Genomic DNA, 14,124 nt, shown 5'->3' on the forward strand with positions numbered 1-14,124 from the left:
TTGGGATCTGGAGAGATAGCTCAGTGGTTAAGAGCACTGGCTGCTCTTCCAGAGGTTCTGAGTTCAATTCCGGGCACTCATGTGGTAGCTCACAACTACTACAGGATTGGATGTCCCATGGGATCTGATGCCTGCTTCTGGTGTGCAGATGTACATGCAGATATAACACCCATATACATAATAAAATAATAATAATTAAACAAGAAGGGTCCATTGGGAAGTGGAACCTTGCAAAAAAAAAAATCATCCCCCTTTCTACCATTGTGGCAAACAATGTTTTCTTTCCCATTGAGTGTTTTCTGTGTCCATTTGGTTGAATTACATCATCTAATTGTTTAATAAAAAGGACATCTAGGTACAGCTGTGGGAGGGTTGGTTTCCTAGCTTGTATTGGTGTTGGTGGGTTATGGAGGATGATCAACTGAAGGAGATCAACTGTGCTTCTTAGCAACAGGGGCGACAGCCTTGTGGGACTGAACCCTGACAGCTTCCTAGAAGCTTCTTAAATTGCTATACAAAAGGCTCCTTTAGCAAGTCAATTTCTGCTTACCAAAACAATTTATAGAGATAAAAATCATTTATTTTGACACCATGCTTTCAGAAATTTATGCCATAGTGAGAGCTGCTTTTATTGGTTTGGGTCTTTGGTGGTGAGGCCGAGCATAATAGCAGAGAACCCATGACATAGTAAACATCTCCTGGTGCCTGAGAGAAAGGAGAGCAAGAGCGGAGGCTTCAGTCATCCCCTCAGGGGCATACTGCTGAACCCAATTTCTGCTCATTGGGCCTCAGTTTCTTACAGTTCCCATATCCGCATAGCACCGTCAGCTCAGGACCAGCCTGCCTGCAATACAGGAGCCTTTCCGGGAATGCACTGGCTAGTGTTTGCCAATCTGACCCAAACAGAGTCACCTGGTAGGACAGACCGTGAACTGAGGAGATGCCTCCATCACAGTAGGCAATGTCTGGGTGTCACGTTCTTAATTCTTGATTGAGGTGGGAAGGGCCCAGCGCATTGTGACATGGTTGTCTTGTGAGGTCAGGAAACGTAGCTGACCGTAAAGCTGAAGCGCAATCTAGTAAGCAGGTTTTCCCCCGCCACCATGATTCCCGGTTCTGTTCCTGCTTGAGTTTCTGTCCTGACCTTCTTTAATGATGGACTGTGATTGGGACATACGACTCCAAAAAAAAAAAAAAAAAAAAAAAAAAAAAAAAAAAAAAAAATCCTTTCCTCCCTGCACGTTGGCTTTGAGCAATGTTTTGTCACAGTGGCCAAAAGTAAGTAGAGCAGGACACATTCAGAAGCCAAATTAAAAATTACAAATCAGGGGGCTGGAGAGATGGCTCAGCAGTTAAGAGCAATGATTGCTCTTCCAGAGGTCCTGAGTTCAATTCCCAGCAACCACATGGTGGCTCACAACTATCTATGATGTGATCTGATGCCCTTTTCAGCACTGTATGCACAATAATAAATAAATATTTAAAAAAAAAAAAAGAAGTCCTGACTTTTAAAAAAAATTACAAATCAGAGCTCATAATGCAGTTTAGTTGGTAGGTTACTTGTACAAGGTGTTGAGTTCAATCTCCAGCTGCACATGAAGCCAAGCATGGTGGTTAACCTGGTTGCTATTTCTTTTATTTTCATTTTTTCTGTCTCCTTGACACAAGCCAGACTCACCTGGTAAGAGATGGCTGACCTGAGAAAATGCTTCAATCAGATTGCCTGTAGGCAAGGCCGTAGGTCATTTTCTTGATCAACGATTTAAGCGGAAGGGCCCAGCCCACTGTGCATGGTGTTTTCCTGGGCAGGCGAGTCCTGGACTGTACAAGAAACCAAAACGAGAAAAGCAAGCCGGTAAAGGTGTGGTTACAATAGCAATTGTCTCAGGGGATTGGCATGCTTCACCAACCACAAGCCTGCTGGCAGATTTAAGAAGCTGGCAGCCATCCTAATGACACTCTGGTGGCCACTGTGGGTTTTTTGTTTGTTTTGTTTTTCTAGGAGGTTAAGAGGTCATTGCCTACAGCCAGGTTGGGCTGTCAGGGTCTAGAAAGAGGGTAAGGGGACCTTAGGGCAATACTGGGGAATGGCCCAACTGCAAACCATATCCAGTCTCTTGAGAGGACACAAACGGGAAACAAAGTAGGAAAAAGAGATAAGACTGCTTCCCTTGCAATGTAGAGGCTTAGGCTTTGGGCCAGGGGGTGTGCATCCTTTTTCTGCTCGAACTGGAGATCCATGTTGCTGCACCAGATGGGTGAGCTTTTCCACCAGAAGGTCCTAGTATTGTTGGTCTCTGGGCAGAAAAACGATGAAACACGGTGACCCAAGTGAGTGCTGCACAGGGTCCGTGTCACAAGACCCCTGGTTCAGCTAGGGGTACAAGAAAAGAAGGTTTCCTCCGCAGTAAGTGTTCCTGCACTTTCTAAAAAAAATTATTTATTTATTATGTATACAGTGTACATTAGATCACATTATAGGTGGTTGTGAGCCACCATGTGGTTGCTGGGAACTGAACTCAGGACCTCTGGAAGAACAGACAGTGCTCTCAACCACTGAGCCATCCATCACTCTAGCCCCTGCTCCTGCACTTTTAGCTGGGATTGCCAGCACCAGGTCAGGTGGCAGCCAGGGAGCTCAGGGCTCTGAAACCAAGTCAGGTGGCAACAGAGTCTCAACCTGACTCCGGTGAATAGGAGTCAGCTTCTCGAACAGCTGACAGCTCGCTCTCGCAGATGGCCACTGCAGTGGGCGGAGCGGCGCAAAACACAAAGGCAGCACTCCTCACTGACTCGTGGGCAAACAGCAGAGAACTTGCAGAACTCTAGCGGCTGACCCGGATGGGTCTGTGGCGACTGCCTGGCCAGCAGTCAAGTCCAAGGATCCAGCGACAAATTCTTCGGGGAGAAGAGAGGCCCAGAATTCCCCAGCGCTACCGCCCAGAGTAAATAGCCAGTCTCAGATGGTCTTTGGTGAAGTAGATGGTCTCACCTGGCTGAAGGGAAGCAACATTTTCAGCGGGACTTGTTTTAATCGGTCCTAAGCATTGGCGGACTTCAGCTATGATGGGGAGAAAAATGGGAAAAGCCCCCTGTCCCCGCCGCCCCGGCTATTTTTATTTTGGGTTAGAGAAGCGACTTGGGTTTGTGAGTCAGTGTTGTAAACCACTCAGGGCTATGCAAGGTGCTATCTGAAGCACCTCCTCCCAAAATGAGGTGATTTGTTTTTTTGGTGAGTTTTAGGCCATGTGATTTTAAGAGCATGTGTATCCCCCGAACTTGAGGGTTGTTGTTGTTGTTGTTTTTCTATGTGATGAATTGTTTCTCTTGGTAAAGCTATGAAGTGTTGTTGGTGATGGTCAACGTTCCTGAAGTAACTGCAATTATCTCGAGGAGTTGGCATTCCCCCACCAATCACAAGCCTACCAGCAGATTTAAGAAGCTGGCAGCCATGCTAATGACACTATATGGCTACTGCATTGTTCACCCCTCATCCTCTTTGGTGAAGTAGATGGCGGTCACCACTTTATTTCATGTGAAACAGGGACTTATAAACCTTGGGGATGGAGAAGGGTTTTGAAGATGAACGTGTCTCATTGGCTGGGACTTAGGATGCCGCCAATGCTCTATTTACATGGAAAAAGATAGCAGGCGACAAGCTCATGTGACTGGCTACCTGTACCCACCTGGGTGTTGTGTCACCTGCTCCTGAGGCAGGCACAGAAACTGGAGAGGGCTTTGTTCCCACACCTTCTGTTCTCAGAGATTCTCTTGAGATTTACAGGGTTTGAACACACTCCAGGGCGGCAGTTCTGTGCCAGTTCCTCCAGAGGCGCTGCCCATCAGCTCCACAGTGAGGCAGCATTCTTCCATGGCGTCTCTTCAGTTCGTGCCTTGACTTCTCTCAGTAACAGAGTGTGAACTGAGAGCTATACACTGAAGTAAAGCCTTTGCTCCCCGTGTTGCTACTGATCATGGTGTTTTGACAGCAGTAAAAATCCTGAAACAGTGGTGCATGACTGCAATCCCAGAATTTAGGAGATGGACATAGGAGGATAAGTTCAAGGTTAAATGCCAGCCAAATGTCTCAGCTGGTAAAAGTACATATTATCCACATCTGATCCCCAGGACTCATACTGTCGAAGGAGAAAACTCCTACAAGTTGTCCTCAGACCTCCACTTGTGTCCCCTGGAATGCTCTTGTACAGACAGACAGACAGACAGACACATTGTAATAAAATCATAATGTTCAAGAACAGAAGGTTAGTTCAAGGTCACCCTTAGCTACATAGTGAGTTTGAGGTCAGCCAGGGATACATGAGACCCTATCTAAAAAAAAAAAAAAAAAAAAAGCAAATCAATATGTGATTCAGTTATGATCTCCTGTGCATATTCCCCAAAGGAACACGCGGTCAGCTTACCGTAGAGATATTTGCACACCCTCTTTATTGCAGTAATGCTTACAATAGCCAAGTGACGAAATCAATCTAGGAGTGTGTTAATGGATGAACAACTGGATAAAGATGGAGCATATGTGTGTAACGCCGTATAATTGGGTCATGAAGAAGAACGATTTCATGTTGTTTGGGAAAAAAAAAATGGATGGAACTGGAGCCTGACGACCTGAGTTTCATCACTGGGAGAGAGGCAAACACCAAAAGCTGTCGTTTGGACTCCACATACAATCTGGCATAAGTAAATGTCTAATGAGATACATAAATGTAATGAGAAGATTTGAAAATAAGACGATGGTACTGGAGTGGTGGCTCAGGGTTCAGAGTACTTTCTGTTGTTGTGGAGGACCTGGATCCAAGTCCCAGAACCTACGTGGTAGCTCACAGCCAGCGGCAGCTTCACTTCCATGGCACCTGACATCCTCTTCTGATCTTCGTGGGCACTGTATATGCACATGGCCACTTACATACATGCAGGCAAAACAAAATAAGTAAATGAATGAAAATAAACGAGAAGAGTAAGAGGAGGAAATATGAATCAGAATGAGTCAAAAGATTGGCACCTATAACTCTAAAATATTTAGTATATATTTTTAAATATAAAAAAATTTCAACTCTATGCCTAACGATAGACAAGCAGCAAATGTTTCTAAGAATCATTCTTGAAGTCGTTTACATCAGAGAAGTGTTCTCAGGCATAAGTCTAACAAAATATGTGCAGTACATCTGTGATGAAAACTTCCAGACACTGATGAAAAAAAAGTCTAGGAATATCCAAATACAGAAACGGACAATATTCAGGGATAGAATGGCTCCGTGATAGTTAAGATGATAGTTTTTCAATTGACCTTTATAAATACACTTATTATGCTTTTATCTTTATGTGTGGGTAAGTGCGCATGTTTGCAGGCGCCTAATGGAGACTGGAAGAGGGCACTGGATCCTAAGATCAGGTTGTAAACCACCCAATATGGATACTGGGAATCAAACTTTGGACCTCTGAAAGTTTTTGTTTGTTTTTGAGACAGAGTCACACTGTGTATCTCTGGCTTGAAACTTGCTCTGTAAACCAGGCTGGCCTTGAACTCCTTGACATCTACCTGTGTTAGCCTTTCAAGTCCTGAGGTTAGAGGCATGCACTACTGTGCCCAATTTTTGCAAGAGGGCTTAACCACTGATCAATATCTTTATATGCCACAAGTTGGCCTTTTAAAAAATTATTTTATTTTTGTACATATACATTTATATTAATACACACATATACAATAGATTTCCTATGGCAAGAAGAACCATGACACAACCAGGAATTATATAAATGTTACATTCTTAGTGTTTTGGCTATTTGTATTTGACAGCCTTGAAGAAGACATCTTTCCTATCTTGGTGCGTCTAAATTTCTGAATATAAATCAATCTCCATCACATATTGTCATTATCAACTTAGAACACCTATCTAGACCTAAAAACATCTTAACCCCTAAATAATTAAGCTTCATTGTAAAACTAAGCTACCTGATCTTCAACTCCCTCAGAAACTTGAGAAGGGGTAAACTTGATTATCTGAATATTCTGGGAGTACAAGTTGTAGCTTTCCAAATGAAAAGATAACAGAGACAGGTTGCTACCTGAATAGTCACCCAAAACTCTCTATAACGTTGGAGCATCTTCTTCAGCCTTCTGGCCCAAAATACCAGTTGGCCCTTTGATTTAAAAAAAAAAAAAATCAATCAAACATCCCAGCAGGGCTCACTGTATGAATAAACACACATACAAAGGCCATAAGAGAGCCAAAACTATTCAAAAATAAAAATATGGTCAAAGGGTTCTTGTTACCTAAAACTATAGAAATCATGACAGTGTGCTGAAACAGAATTCACTGAAAGTCTACCAAAATATCAGCTGTGTACCCTCAACCCCATACAAGAGCTGCACTTACACCACTCAGAGGGACTAAAACCCAAAGCTCATCTGTCCCTCTATTTTGCTCCAAGTTCAAGACCTCTGGGTGATGTGTAATGCTCCTCTCAGTGCCAAGAGCCACCCTGTTTAGGGTGCTCATTAGGCATGTGGGCTGTCTAGGAGGTGATCTGGTGTTTGCAAGGTCTTATACCACGATGTACCCCAAAACTGCTTCCAGCCTCTGACATGCTGTCAGGAGCCATTGATTTGGGAAAGTCCAGGAGGCATGAGAGATCTCTGGAGGTGATCCGATATTTGCAAGGTCTGTATTGTGATGTACCCCAGAATTACTTCCAACCTCTGACTACCCTGTCAATTGTGCACTGCTGCATCTCTCTGAAATCTGGCATTAGAGCCGGGCATGGTGGCACATGCCTTTAATCCCAGCATCCAGGGAGGCAGAGGCAGGGGAATCACTGTGAGTCTAAAGCCAGCTTGGTCTACAAAGTGAATCCAGGACAGCCAGGACTATATTCATGGCCAGCCCGGTCTACAAAGCGAGTCCAGGATAGCCAAGATTACACAGAGAAACTCTGTCTTGAAAAACCAAAAATAAATACATCTGGCATTGGTGTGAATTGTTATTGGTGAGGATCTTATTGAAGATGTACTTTTTGTTATTCAGATGAATTAATCCCTGATTACGGAATTCCTGATTTGACTCAAATAGTTTTAAAAGTTAAAGTTAGTTTATGGCTGCAATAAATACCTTTGTGGACCTCCAGATGCCTCACCAGGATAGCCTACCAGCAGATTTGTGGCTTCAGATAAGCCTCCACCGCAGATGGCACCACGAATCCTGATATTTCACCATAAATATAGCCAAATTTGTTTAAACTCCATGTGAACCTATATGGAATGAAGTTACCTAGAGATGTCTGAATTTACTCTGTTTCTTAGAATGACAGACAAAATTATTGTCTTGAGCTCATAATGAACTAAGAGATAGCTGGCTAATGTATAGTCAGGTCCATCCTAACTGATAAGTTGTATACTCTTAGAAGTTTCAGACCCTATTAACCTTAGACCCTGTCAATCTTTGTCATTCTGAACTCACCATGAACTTACGTAATGCATACATAGATAAGAAATGTTTAACTTTAAAGCATGTAACCTGTTGTATTTTAGAATTCATCTGCTTTTGTGATTAATTGTACTCTTCTGACTAGGAGGTAACTCCCTTTTCTCAGAAGTATAAATATGGGATACAATAAACATGAGCAGGACAACAGAGGAGAAAATGAAGGAGAACAAAGAAGAAAATGAAGGAGAACAAAGGAGAAAATGAAGGAGAACAGAGGAGAAAATGAAGGAGAACAGAGGAGAAAATGAGAGAGAACAGAGGAGAAAATGAGAGAGAACAGAGGAGAAAACGAGGGAGAACAGAGGAGGAAAGATTGAGCAGCTTAACTTCAGTTGAAGTTAAGACGCCTGACTTCATCCACCTTTTCTCCTGGTCCTCTTCTCTTGAACGTATGTGTGTGAGTGGTTTATTTTCTATCTCTCTCTCTCTAACTTCTTATTTCTCTATAGATTCGCAAATAAGTTAGCAGACTCGGGACCATCAGCCTTCTATGGCTAATAAGCCTAAGTTTACACCAACTTATTGGAGATCTCCGTAAAGAGGCCTATCTACAGATCAAAGAGCCTGCTTTTACGACCCCCGCCCCCTCCCCCGCCCCCAATGCGGTTTTTAGCCAGAAGCCACTTTTACAGCCTCAGCCACAGGGAAAAAAAGGTGGTCAGTTTAAGTTCTCCTCAGCCACAGTACAGCCAGTCCCTAGAGAAGAAACCTTGGGCTCTTTTTTCCTTTCCTTCCTTTTTCTTCTTTCAATCCTGATCGGATTCCCAGGTGTCTCTGGTCTGCAAACTGGTCTGGCCTGTAAGCTGGTCCTTTCTGATCCATGTGCGATCCTGCTCCCAAAACTGCAGCCCCCTCCTCTCTCCTCCGCCACTGGTGGGTCAGGATCCCTCCCCTCCCAGATGGATGCTGGAGCCCCCCCCCCCCATCACTTCCTGAACTCCAGGCCCAGCATGGTTCCACCCAGTCTATCTCAAGGCCAATCTCAGTGGTGTTTCCAAGGGGCAAAGCCCACCTAGCCTGCTTTCACCTGGGACAAAGCCTGCAAAGGGGCAAATCCCGCCAAGATTGCTTTCACCTGGGACAAAACCTGCACTCCTTCCACAATTTTCATTTAAAAATCTCACTTAAGGGGCTGGGGAAAATAAAGTTAATGAAGTCTTTGCTTGCCTTACATTCATGAAGCCCCAAGCTCTATCCCCAGAACTGAGCAGGAGGGTGGGCGTGTGTAATATCAGCCTTGGGGAGGCAGAGAAAGGTGGATTCTTGGAGCTCTCTAAGCTCTAGGCCAGTAAGAGACCTTGTAGCCAGCATTCCTGAGCATTTTTGCACAAAGCTGTCCTCTGTCTGTCCCCATGTGCACATACACACGTACACACACACACACACACACACACACACACGTATACAAACACCATAGAACCCACTCAAAAACCAGCTACAGTCCATTAGAGGGGGTGCATCAGGGTGATGGAGGACTCGCCTAGAGTGTACAAGGCCAGGGTTCAAAGGACTTATAACAACTCTGTATCAGTAAGAACAGAACACTAGAGCCACAGAGAACACAAAGCACATTTTTGTTCTGAAGTTAAGAAACCATAAACTCTGGATTTTGTTTTCTTTTTAGGTTTTTGAGACAGGATCTCTCTATGTAAACCAGATATTTCTCAGACTTTCCACATAGCCCAGGCTGGTTTCTAAGTCATGTTTTCCAGTCTCCTCCAAATACTAGGGTTAGAGCTATGTGCCACCATGTGTACCCAGTGGAAACTATTTTAATTACTTCCTAACGGGAGGGAGAAAAGTCAAATCCCAGAAGTGATTCAATAGAGACAATTCTTCATGCACCCGGGTGCACAGGCTTGCCCATGAGGAGGCCAGAGATCCACATCAGATTTCTTCACCTATCACTGTGTATTTATTTCCTCAGACAGAATCTCTCACCAAACCTGGAACTTTCCTTTTTTTTTTAACCTTCTCCCCGACTCCTCCACACACCCCCCCCCCTTTTGGGCTTTTTGAGACAGGATTTCCCTGGGTAGCCCTGTCCTAGAGTAGGCTCTGTAGACCAGGCTGGCCCATAAAGTACCTGGATTAAATGTATGCCACTACAGCCCAGCTGAAACTGGAGCTTTCTGAATTTGCAAGACTGACTGGCCAGCGAGGCCTTATGAGTCTCCTGTCCCCCCAACTGAGCCACCTTCCCCAGCCCCAAGAGAAATAAGTGGGGACTTGAAAGAACAGCACCACACAGGGAGCCTTCAAGTGTGATATAGCCCTGGGCAGGGCCACGCCCCCATGTCAGGTAGGCAATGACGTCACAGGTAGGCCGACTGAAGTAGAACCCTAACAGCGACAGAACCTCACACCTGTTCTCTCTTTCGTTTAGACATCTACTGTGGCTCTTACAGAATAGTCTATGCCTGAGCTCAGGGAGGAAGCCCTGTGGTCACCTAGGTGGCAGGAAGGCTCAAAGGACACCATCCGTGCTTCTTCTCGTTCAGGTCGCTGGTGTTCCCTGCTCGTACTTGGTGAGGTTCGCGTGTAGGCAACAACTTTGTTGATTCTGGGATCCCGTAGAGCTAGGTGGGTGAGGAGGTCCCAGAAGAGGTTGGGGGTCTCTGCTCGCTAGAGCTCACCGCCTGGTTCTAACTTCAGACACAGCCGGTCCTCCGCGCGCACCGCCTGGTTCCAGCTTCAGACACAGCCCGTCCTCCGCGCGCGCAGGATCAGCTCCCGCTACTTGCACGGCTCCTTGAGGTTAGGAAGGATGCTGAAGCGCAGCAGCTTTTTAGCACCAGCGCCACCTTCCCCCAGCTCTTGGAAAAGTCTGACCTCTGCACTTCCTGCGGGGGAGAGCGCGGTTCCCCATCGCAGGTTTTCCTGGGGCTCCGTTTCGACATTTGAACACCTAGCCCAGAGTTCAGCCCACAATACTTAGCAGAGGAGGGAAGAAATCTGATCTGTCCGCCCTTAACCTTCCAATCCCGACTCTCTTAACTTTTACACGTAACCTAAGTAGAGAGCGGGAAGGAAGTCCAACCACTGCCTGTCCTCACCAGCAGCCCCAGATAACATCCAAACACCCCAAGCCCTCTGGCTTCACCCGTGCCCTGCTGAGAAGGAATTAAAAGCCAGAGGTGATCCCTTCTGGGGCTTTCTGTGTCAAAGAGAATGTGTCCACGAACCTGGAAAAGAGTCAAGACTAGACAGATGGATCGGGTTTCTTAGCTTCCCTTTCCAGTCCCCATGCAGGAAAAGACGAATGTGGGGACGGGAGTCATGGCCACGCCTCCTCACTAGTCTTGACCTTGCGGGGGCGGAGATGGGGGGAGGGTGGGGCTGAGGGGGTGGGAGTGGGGGGTTGGGGGGTGGGAGGGTTTCCCAAGTCCCAGTGATGAGGGGCTACACCTCAGGGTCTGGCCAGACTGAAGGGTTATGATGACTACCGAACATGCTTGTAACATCCGTTTCCCATTGGGCAGGTGTTACAGTCAGTCCAAGGTCTGTCCTGCCACTAGTGAGCATCTTTCTACTCAGTACCCTTCTCAGACCGACTCTGTAGGGCACAGTGGGGATGACCCAGTCACCAGGAAGGAGAATATCCTGGACACAACAGCGGGAAATCATAGTGACTGGTGGATGTGGTGAGCCCCCAAAATGGTAGGGACACAGAGGGTCCCTGTTGAGTAAAGAGACAGTCAGGACAGGTCAATGTTGCTTCCTACTGAGGTGGCCACTCCTCCCACTGACACCAAGGGCACCTTTAGGCATGACTGGGCCATCTGGCAGCACAACGCCCTGGGTGCAGCGGCAGAAGATTATTATGGCTTGGGGGGGGGGGGAATGCAGCCGTAGACTATTCGTGATGCACATGGTCAGGAAGGGCAGCTGTACCAGATCGTCCCTGAGGAACGAAGCACACAATTATCCAGGAACAAAAACAAGGCCCTGCCCAGCCTCTCTACTGGGTAAGACTTACCACCTCTCTCTGATTCTTAGTCATGCAAGATTAATTCCAAATGAGTCAGGCAGAGTGGTCCAAACCTTTAATCCCACCAGCACAGGCGAGGTAGAGGAAAGAGGAACTCCCGATTCTGAAGCCAGGCTGGTCTATACATACAGCCAGGGAGACATAGTGAATCCAAGCTTCTGCTTGGAGCCAGAGGCTCTACAGATTTTTGGACTTGTCAGTCAAATAACCACATGGATCAAGTCCTTAAAATAAACCTGTTAAAAGAGAAAGAAGCCAGGCATGGTACACACGTGTAATACTCCCTCCTGGGAGGTTAAGGCATGAGGAATGTAAGGGTAAAGCGAACCTGAGCTATATAATCTCAAGATAAATGTGATACATGTTTTCAGATTAATATATCTGTAGATAGAATGTATTTTAGTCAGTAATCTGTTGCTTTAACAAAATGCCCAGGATAAAGAATTTATAAAGAGGAGGAGTTTATTTTGGCTCATGGTATCAAGATATAGTCAGCTGGTCCCTTTGTGGTAAAGCAGGAGATCACGGTGGGAAGCCCAAGAGTCAAGCTGCTAAACTCATGGTGGTTGGAAGGCAGACATAAAAGCGCATGCTTGAGTGCTTAGGAAAGGGCTAGAGTTCCAATACTTGCTTCAAGAGCACATCTCCCAGGTCCTTACCTCTACCCAACAGCCTACCTGCTACATTTCCATCACTTCCAAACAGCACAAACACCTGTGGACCACGCCTTCAACACATGAACTTTTTGGAGGGGGCATTTAATATCCAACCCCAAACTAAAAATTAAATCATCGTATTATATGTAACAGTTATATTATACTCTCCTAGATATAAACAAAGAGCATAAATGTCACCACATAACCAAGATTCCTGCACACACGTTTATTGCAGCATCAAGTGCTCAGCCTAGGAGCCCATAAGTAAATGAATAAATGGCCAAAATATATGTATTTATGTACAGTGACATATTATTCATCCACAAAGAATGCTGTTTGCAGAAAAATGAATGGAACTGGAGGTCCTCGTGTTACGTGAAATGAGCTGGGCTCAGGACAACAGATATAACATGTTTGCTTTTATATGATGAGACTAAGTAGGAGACAATATGAAAAAATAAAAGTTTGCTAAGGAAGAGGAAGATAATAATATCAGGAAGAATTTTTAAAAAGCCAATAACATAAAGTTGTTTCTTAGAAGAATTTTATATATTTTGGATATTAGACCTTAAGAAGAAGAAGAAGAAGAAGAAGAAGAAGAAGAAGAAGAAGAAGAAGAAGAAGAAGAAGAAGGAGAAGAATAATAATTTTAAAACAGTCAGTTTTGGTTTGCTATATCATGACTCTTTCTGGCTGTCTCTAATCGAAGAGTAAACGATTTAAGATGAGATTTATTGAAAAATGATGTTGTGACACTGTATGTTTTGTGGAAAAAACAGGAAGAGCTCACAGAGCACAAGAGGATGTGAGTGGGGTTGGAGAGTTGGTGGTTAAGAGCACTCAAGTTAGAGATCCCTTGTACACATCTGAACTCTACGAGGGAGGCTCAGATAAGAGGATCTCTGGCTTCCAGTTTAGCCAAGAAAAACCGCTTTCTCCAGATAAAGTGAGGAGTGAAACAACCAAACCAAACAATAAAACCTACCCGCCTGAAAGGAAAAACCGAAAGGACGTCTGACGCCCTCTCCTGGCCTCCATGAGCACTCGCGCGCGCCAATACACGGATTCACCCACACAGAAACTTAAGTAAAAATAAAAATAATTAGTAAATCTTTTAGGGCCTGGAAAGATAATTCAGCGGTTAAGAGTACTGGATGCTCTTCCAGAGGATTAAGGTTCAATTCCCAGCACCCACACGGCAGCTCAAAACTGTATGTAACTCCAGTTCCAGAGGGATCTGACACCCTCACACAGCCAGCCAGTACACCTGAAATAAAAATAAATAAATCATAAAAATTAAATCTTTCAGAAGCCCTGGACGTGTGTGAATAGGGGCGGGGGGCAGCTTTGGCTGACTTGGCGCTCACAATGTAGACAAAGCTAGCGTGGAACTTACAGACTTGCTCATATTAAAAGTGTGCACTACCACGCCCGGCCTGGGGTGTGTTCTGAAATGGGATAACCCTTCAGGATGCACCAGGTTTATTTCAGAGAAAAAGTCTGGGCCAAGATGGGACTGTTATTGGAATCTGCACTTAAATATCTTTTGGGAGGTATATGCTACTGGACTTGTTAACGCAGTTGCAAAGAGTTAGGACCGGCATTATTGACCAATCAGGAATACTGTTACTCCCCTCAGCTATCCAATGAGAAGCACGGATAGTGGAGGGTGTTGCCCTTGCCGCCATATTTGAGTTCCGGGTAGCTGAAGGGAGGACAGTTGTGCCTGAGAGTCCTGACTGTGAGTGTTTGCTGCCTCCCGGCTCCTTACAGAGGACATTTGGATGCATCAGAAGTAGGAATGGTGAGTGTGCTTCGAACTCTTGGAGTCGTGGGTGGCGGGTTTGTGAGACAGCCGCGGCTTTGCTGCAGTGTGGCGCCGGCTCCCTGACGTTCTCTTGGCGCTGTGCAGCCAGTCTGAGATGGAGTCTGGCAGTGGCGCCCTTCATCCACAGTGCATTTGAACTGTGTGCTCTGCAGG

This window comes from Acomys russatus, chromosome 28, assembly GCF_903995435.1.
Source record: "Acomys russatus chromosome 28, mAcoRus1.1, whole genome shotgun sequence".
NCBI lineage: Eukaryota > Metazoa > Chordata > Mammalia > Rodentia > Muridae > Acomys > Acomys russatus.